The 7,284-nt window shown below is 31.7% G+C and overlaps 1 non-coding gene across 1 annotated transcript; it reads right to left on the bottom strand.

Moving 5' to 3' along the window:
- Nucleotides 1-271: 271 nt before the first annotated feature.
- TRNAL-UAA (transfer RNA leucine (anticodon UAA)) lies at nt 272-354 on the bottom strand. Its single transcript has one exon. It is a non-coding gene; the product is annotated as a tRNA-Leu (tRNA).
- Between the last annotated feature and the right edge of the window lie 6,930 nt (nt 355-7,284).

Below are 7,284 nucleotides of genomic sequence, written 5' to 3'. Positions count from 1 at the left end.
GAAAATTAGTCAGGTTCCAAAGCAGATGCGAAGACCGAGGTTTGTCTTTCCATTTGTGGACCTACCTCTATGAAAATTTAAATAAAAAGAGAAACAATAACTAATAGAAAAGGTTATAGTTTGAAGAGTAAATAAAAAAGACAGGTGAAGAATGGAAATATGAAAATTGAAATAGAAGATAGAGGGAAATATCAGATTATAAACAAAAAAAAAAAAAAAAACAAGGATTAGACTGAAAACTAAAATAAAAAAATAAAACAAATAAAAGACATGCTGGCTATGGGGTTCGAACCCATGCGCACTTATGTGCAGAAGATCTTAAGTCTTCCCCCTTAACCTCTCGGGCAAACCAGCTCGTATGTTCATCGAGTCACACAAAATGAATATATTACGTTTTGGTAATGTTTTCATTTTTACTTATATATTTATGAATATGATATGATTTGATTTCTTAAAGATGCATATGCGTAAGATGCAATCTAATAATTATTCTATTACTTTTTAATACCTCGGAACAAATAACGATTTCATTTTATAATAGCTCAGGACCTCAAGAAATTATTTTATTAAAATATAATTCTCGGGTGATCGCATAAAAATTTAAATTCTCTTTTTATCAATAACAACTTAAGCATTGTCATCATGTTGTATTATCATTCTGCTATCACGTTTGAGTTTTGTATTATTATTCAGTTGTCATGTTCGAGTTCTTTAGAGCTTTGACTAATCTTGATTTAGGGGCATGTTTCAATTTAGGAGTGTCAATAGAATGGTTCGATTCGGTCAGTTAAGTCGGTTTTTACAAAACCATTGATACCCCTATGTTTTTTGTTGCTTCTTTGATCACATTAGGAATAACGTCACCAATATGAACATATTACTATTGCTAGCTCCTATCCCATCTATTTCTACATCACTATATCGTTGTGATGCTTAATTATATTTCTAATGGTGTGTTATTTGTCCATGACTATTTTTACACTGTCCGTCAATATACTAGGACCTTCATTTTTTTTTCCTTAATACCGGACTTGGGTTTGGCTATTTGACTCATGGAGTTAAGTTCATATATGTGGAATTGATGATCCATATGATTGACCCCATTAGCTGGAATGAGGTATAGGTGATTGATTGTTAAATTATTCTTAGTTGTTGTCATGATTTTGAAAGAAAGCCTTAACTGAAATCTGTACTCCCTTCGTCCCATATTACTTGACCACTTTCCCTTTTGCACGCTTCTTAAGAAACCCTCTCCAATAAATACATTCTAATCAATATTGATCATTTTCAAGAACATTTAATATTAAGGATAAGATGAAAAAGATTTAATTAATTTTATTTTGATTTTGTAACTGAACAAGTAATTTGGAACATATATTTTTAGTAATGTGGCCAAATAATATGGGACAGAGTGAGTATTTCAATATTAATATTTATATTGATAATAGTGAATTGAACGAATATAATTTATTGTGAGTATGAAGGGGCCAGTATATCACTATGTATATTCTGACAAAACAATTAGACATTTCATGCTGGTGCTAGGTCCTTGTCAAGCCTTATAACCGGCGAACCAGTCGTTTTGTGTTGTTTGAGACTTGCCTCTAAGGAGAAAGTCTCTCCGATCGAAGTGAGCCGAATCCAATAACTTTTACTCAGACAATGTATTTATTTCAAGAAATTTAATAAATATGTATATTTAAAATTGTCATTCTAAAATCAAGAACCCATAAAGTTAAAATCATGGCTCCACCTCTAAGTAGAGTAGGTTTTAGCGTATAATCTGACTAGCGGAGTGAGAAAGCAAGACCCCCTCTCTCTCTACACATATATACACACCCATGCTATGCATATATGTGTATATACGTACACATATATAATGTACAGATGGATATATATTTCACCAATACGCAGAGGCGAATCCAAGATTTCAAGAGGATGGGTTAACTATTAGCTACGGCTTAGCGCCTATGGTTTTTTTTATTTATTTCTTTTGCCTTTTGGGACTTGGGTAATTAGAAATAAAGGAACAAAAACATCATTAGATGTAATATAATAAAAGAAACACGTTTTCTACTTTTGGGTAATTAGAATTATAGAAGAAAAAGGATTTAGAATAATATAAAAAGGAAAGTTAAAAGGCTGCTTTAGAAAAAAAAAAGAGCATAAAACGTATAGAGCTTGGGTTCAATCTTGAGACCTTGTGGAAATAGACATAGCCCCTAACCAGTGCTCCGCTCAGCCTGATTTGACTATGTGTTCCTTCAATTAATATTAGATATATTTTCAGAATTATACACATAATATATCAAGTTTAGTCGAGTGACCATGTGTTCACGTGACTCAAAAATTATACCTAAATTCGCCTCTTCCAATACGTATATGTTCATATCCCTATAGACTATAGTTTGTGGTGTACATATCCCTAGTTCGGTATTATATACTCTCTCCGTCCCATTTTCAGCGTCGCTTTACCTCTTTCACATGCCCATCAAGAAAGTTACCCTTGTTTATTAAAGGTAGACTAATTTTTTTTCTTAAATATTGTGCATTCTTCTTTAATGTTAAAGGTATAGTTGAAAACAATTGTTGACTTCAGTCTTGAATTCCTAAAGTGATAAATATTTTGGAATAATTTTTTTGAGCTAAAACTACCGTTAAAGTGGAACGGGGACCGGGGGGGGGGGGGGGGGGGGGGTTACCATTTTAGATCGTAATCAATTTCTCAAAGATTTAGTTGCATCGTTGATTCCCAAATGATAATTGTGCCCAAAAATGAAAATAAAAAACTGTTTCCCATGCTAAAACGGAAAAGCGAAAATTAAAATAAAATTAAAAAAACACTCACAAAAGTCAAAACCCAATCAAAAGTAATTTGAGTTATCCTAGTTTTGTCACGATAAGAAGTCCTACTTTTATCCCAATTAGGAATTTAAGAAAAAACAATATATACCTTATGTACACTCCAAAGTTTTAAAAACACTCACCAAGTCTTTCTCTTCTCTGTGTTTTCACTAAAAATTAAAAGGTTAATTCATCAATGGGTATTTTTGATATTTGCAAAAGGATTCAGGAGATGCTGATAAATAAGAAAAAGAAAAAGATTATAAGTGCCAAAAAGTTACAAAAGAAATGCAAAAATGCATTTTTTATTGTATACGTGAGCGAAAAGAAGTTAAAATACGAGGTCCCAAAAAAATATTTGTCTTCTTCTTTTTTCAAGCGATTCGTCAATGGTTTTCAAGAAGATGTTGAAATTATAGACATGAAGAATTTGGAATTTTTTGTGAGGAGCTGTAGTGTCTATGAGTTTGAATATGTTCTTCAATTCAGCAAGATTCAACTCTGTCGTTAGAGTTTGACTAGTGTATTTAGATTTTTTTTTTTTTTAAATTTGGCGCATGATACGAAATAGAAATAGTTGTGAACAGTAGATTGTATTGTTAAAATTTTATGCTTCAAATATTGTGCTAACGTCCAATTACTTTCTAGTCTTCACATTCTGCCGTTAATTCCAACAATTCAACGTAAAGATGTGTTGTTTTGTTGCTTTACTGCTTTTTTGGATGATTATGACATATCACTTTGTATTTTATCGCATTGTTTCGATGAATATAACGCTTGATGTAGATTGTACATTTTTCTGTCATTTCTTATTGTCGCGCACCAATAATTTGAAGAATAAACTTACAATACTACAAAGAAAAAATAGGGTGCAAGGTGAAGTTAATATAACAAAAAGGTTGGATAAAGAGTATAATAAAATTATTCAATAATAAGTAAGCGCAAGATGAGATAGTGTTTGGTTGAAAAGATCCGGCAACCTGAAGAAAAATTTCAATTTTTTCAACATTTTATGAAATCAATAGCCTATTGATTGTTGAACCAATACAAGATGCTCACCAACGAGAGCAAGAGAAATACAACGTAAATATATACCATTTACAAAAGATATTATTCCCAAAGAGATTTGATTCGGAACTAATATAATTAATATTGAATATTTAGACCATGGGGATTGACATGGCGATACAAAATTTCAATTTATCACCTCTTTGATAGTCGAACCTTATTATCCCCGTCTAACTCAACTATTTGATTGTAAGGCAAGAAACAAGCACCACAGATAAGCTACACAACACTTCACTCAGTAAGGTGATGTAGAAACTCATAAAAAGATGAGTAACATATAGCAAGATACTGATAGGTAATATCACTCTTTCAATTAATCGAAATCTCATCGACCAATCAAGAATAAAATTTCACCTGGTTAATTAATAGATTACAATTCTTGTAAATTTAGCTCCCTTGACCTGGTAACTTGATTGTGAATTGATTATTATTTACCTCTGCTACATTATTATCTTCTTCTTTTTTTTGTTGGTGTTTGGTATCAGCTTTAGAACCCGATTAATTTGAATTTACACCAGGACAATCCACGCTTGGCCCGGTGTAAAGCGATTGTTTCATGTTAAAAACGATTTTATTCTCAGAGTTCGAACTCGAAGTCGTTCGTTAAGGATAGAGTGATAGCAACCACCCAGCTAACATAGTGGCACAGAAGAATATTATTGTTTGTCAAGATTTAAATTAAAGAAGCTATATGCACAGTGGTAAGTTTTATCAATTCCTATTATAATTATGTGGTGCCAAATACAATTGTTTGCAACTCCTATTTTAAACGTGGCTATTTAGTTGCATCTTTTATTCCAAAATGATAATTGTGCACAAAAATGAACCCTCTATCCCATGCTAAAACGGAAAATTAAAAATAAGATTGAAAAGAAAAAACCTAAATCCAGTCAAAAGCGATTTGGGAAGACACCAAATATGGAAAGTAGGTCTTGCTAGCCGACTTAAGGATTATATATGTATATATATCATATGCACTCCAAAGTTTCAATACTCACAAATTCTTTCTTTCTATGATCACACCAAAGCGATCATATAAAATGGATGGATTTAAAAATTTAATAGGCGACAAGTTAACAACCTTCTAAACAAGGTTTTAATTTCTTTTCTTCATCACGAGCCATTATTAATGCCTTTTTGTTCTCCTCTTTTTGTTTCGGGAGTGATTATATATACTCATGAGACAAAATATTTTTTTTAAACAGATTTGATTCGGAATTTATATTATGTTGAATAAGACCATATGAAATTAATGTAGCGCTATATATAAAATTTCCATTTATTACTTTTTTAATAGTGCAACCATTATCCCCTCGTGTAACTCAACTATTTGACTATACCGCTACGGCTGAAAATTAAATTGGCATTGATAACTCAGGTTTAAAGGTGGTTAATTATTTACCAATTGTATCCATTCATTTCATTCCATTCCAAGTAACCTTTGAACGAGTCAATGGCTTACTCATTTAATTCAATACATTTCGACCCGTTGAATTTCAAATCAACCTGTATCAGTTTTACGTGTTTTGGACCTTGGAAGTTTAGGTACCGTACATGTGAGCACATGTTTAATAGGGTCCATTTTCATTTTTCAACCTCCTTTAAATGTTTTGTAGATTACACCCTTAGTTATTAATGGGTCTAAAATGGAGCTTTTCGGCCGAATCCAATAACTTCCGCTCAATTAATGAATTTGTATTAAGAAATTTGTTAAATATGTACACATCAAATTTAGAACCTAATTATTAGCACTTGAAGTCACCTTTCTAAAAGCAAGAACTATATGAAATCCTGACTTCGACTCTAAGTGGCAACACTTAGTTGAAGTAGGTTTTAGCGTATAAGCAGACTAGCGGAGTATATGCATATACATAGGATTTCACACACACGCATATTATACGTGTATATGCATATACACATATTATACAGATGGATATTTGTACGACGTACACATACCTATAATATGTGGTACGTACATATCCTAGTTGAGTCTTACATACCATTTCAGATCCTAATCAATTTCACAAAGATTTAGTTGCATCTTTGATTACAAAATGATAATTGTGCACAAAAATAAACTCTGTTTCCATGTTAAAATGGGAAAAGCGAAAACAAAAATAAATTAAATTTTAAAAAAGACTAACAAAAGTCAAAACCCAATCAAAAGCAATTTGGGAAGACATCAAATATGGAAAGCAGGTTTTGCCAGCCGACTTAACGGAAATAACGGAAATAAGCTCTACTTAATCCTACTTATATTAGGATTATGAATCCTACTTTCCCATGATCAGGATTTTTATTAAAAACTATATATACCTTGTGTGTTCTCTAACAAAGTTTCACAAATACTCACAAAGTCTCTTCTATTTTTATTTTTTTTCGTACTAGTTAAAAGATTACTTTATCAATGGCAATTTTTGGTTTTCGCAAAAGGTCTAAGGAGACGTTGATGAATGAGAACAAGAAGAAGATTATAAGTGCCAAGAAGTTACAAAACAAATGCAAGAATGCATTTTTTATTGCGTACGTGAGCCAAAAGGGGTGTAAATTCAAGGTTCCAAAAGAATATTTGTCTTCTTCATTTTTTGAGGAATTCATCCATGTATTTCAAGAAAACATCATATTCCGAGACATGAAGAATTTGGAATTCTCTGTGAGGAGTTGCACTGTCAATTATTTTGAATGGGTTCTTCAATTGAGCAAGATTCAACTCTACCCGTAGGGCTCGTTTGGTACAAGGGATAAGGATAAATAATACCGGGATTATTTTTTTTTGATGAGTTTATCCCTTGTTTGGTTGGGATAAAATGACAGTATAACTAATCCCGTGATTAGTTATCCCGAGATTGTAGTGTTATTTTATCCTTGTGGGAGAATGAAATAACTAATCCTGGAATAACAAATTCCGGAATAAGTTATCATGAGATAACTTGTTTCCAACCAAACGACCCCTTGGCGTTTTTCTAGTGTGATTCCATTGCACTTGTGAGAAAAAACAAAAGATATGAAATAACACTGCAATTGTATTGTTAAAATTTTACTCTTCTTCAAATATAGTGCTTATGATCCAATTATTTTCTACTCTTGAAAATTCTACCATTAATTTCGACAATTCAATGTAAAGATGTGTTGTGTTGTTGCTTTACATCGTGTTTGGACAATTATTACTCTATCGTTTCATAATTTATCATATTTTACTATCTTGTTTTGATGGATATGATGTTTGAGATAAATTTGTTTCCCATCGTTTCATAATTTTCACACACCAATAATCTGGAAAACGGGCTTATAATATTACAAAGAAAAAGTATAATACGAGGTACAGTTATTAATAAAAATAAAATAAAAAGATGGGATAAAAAGAAAAATATG

Source organism: Lycium barbarum, chromosome 3 (assembly GCF_019175385.1).
Source record: "Lycium barbarum isolate Lr01 chromosome 3, ASM1917538v2, whole genome shotgun sequence".
NCBI classification, from domain to species: Eukaryota; Viridiplantae; Streptophyta; class Magnoliopsida; order Solanales; family Solanaceae; genus Lycium; species Lycium barbarum.
Note: the sequence above shows the minus strand (reverse complement) of the source record. Positions and strands in the feature narration are given on the sequence as shown.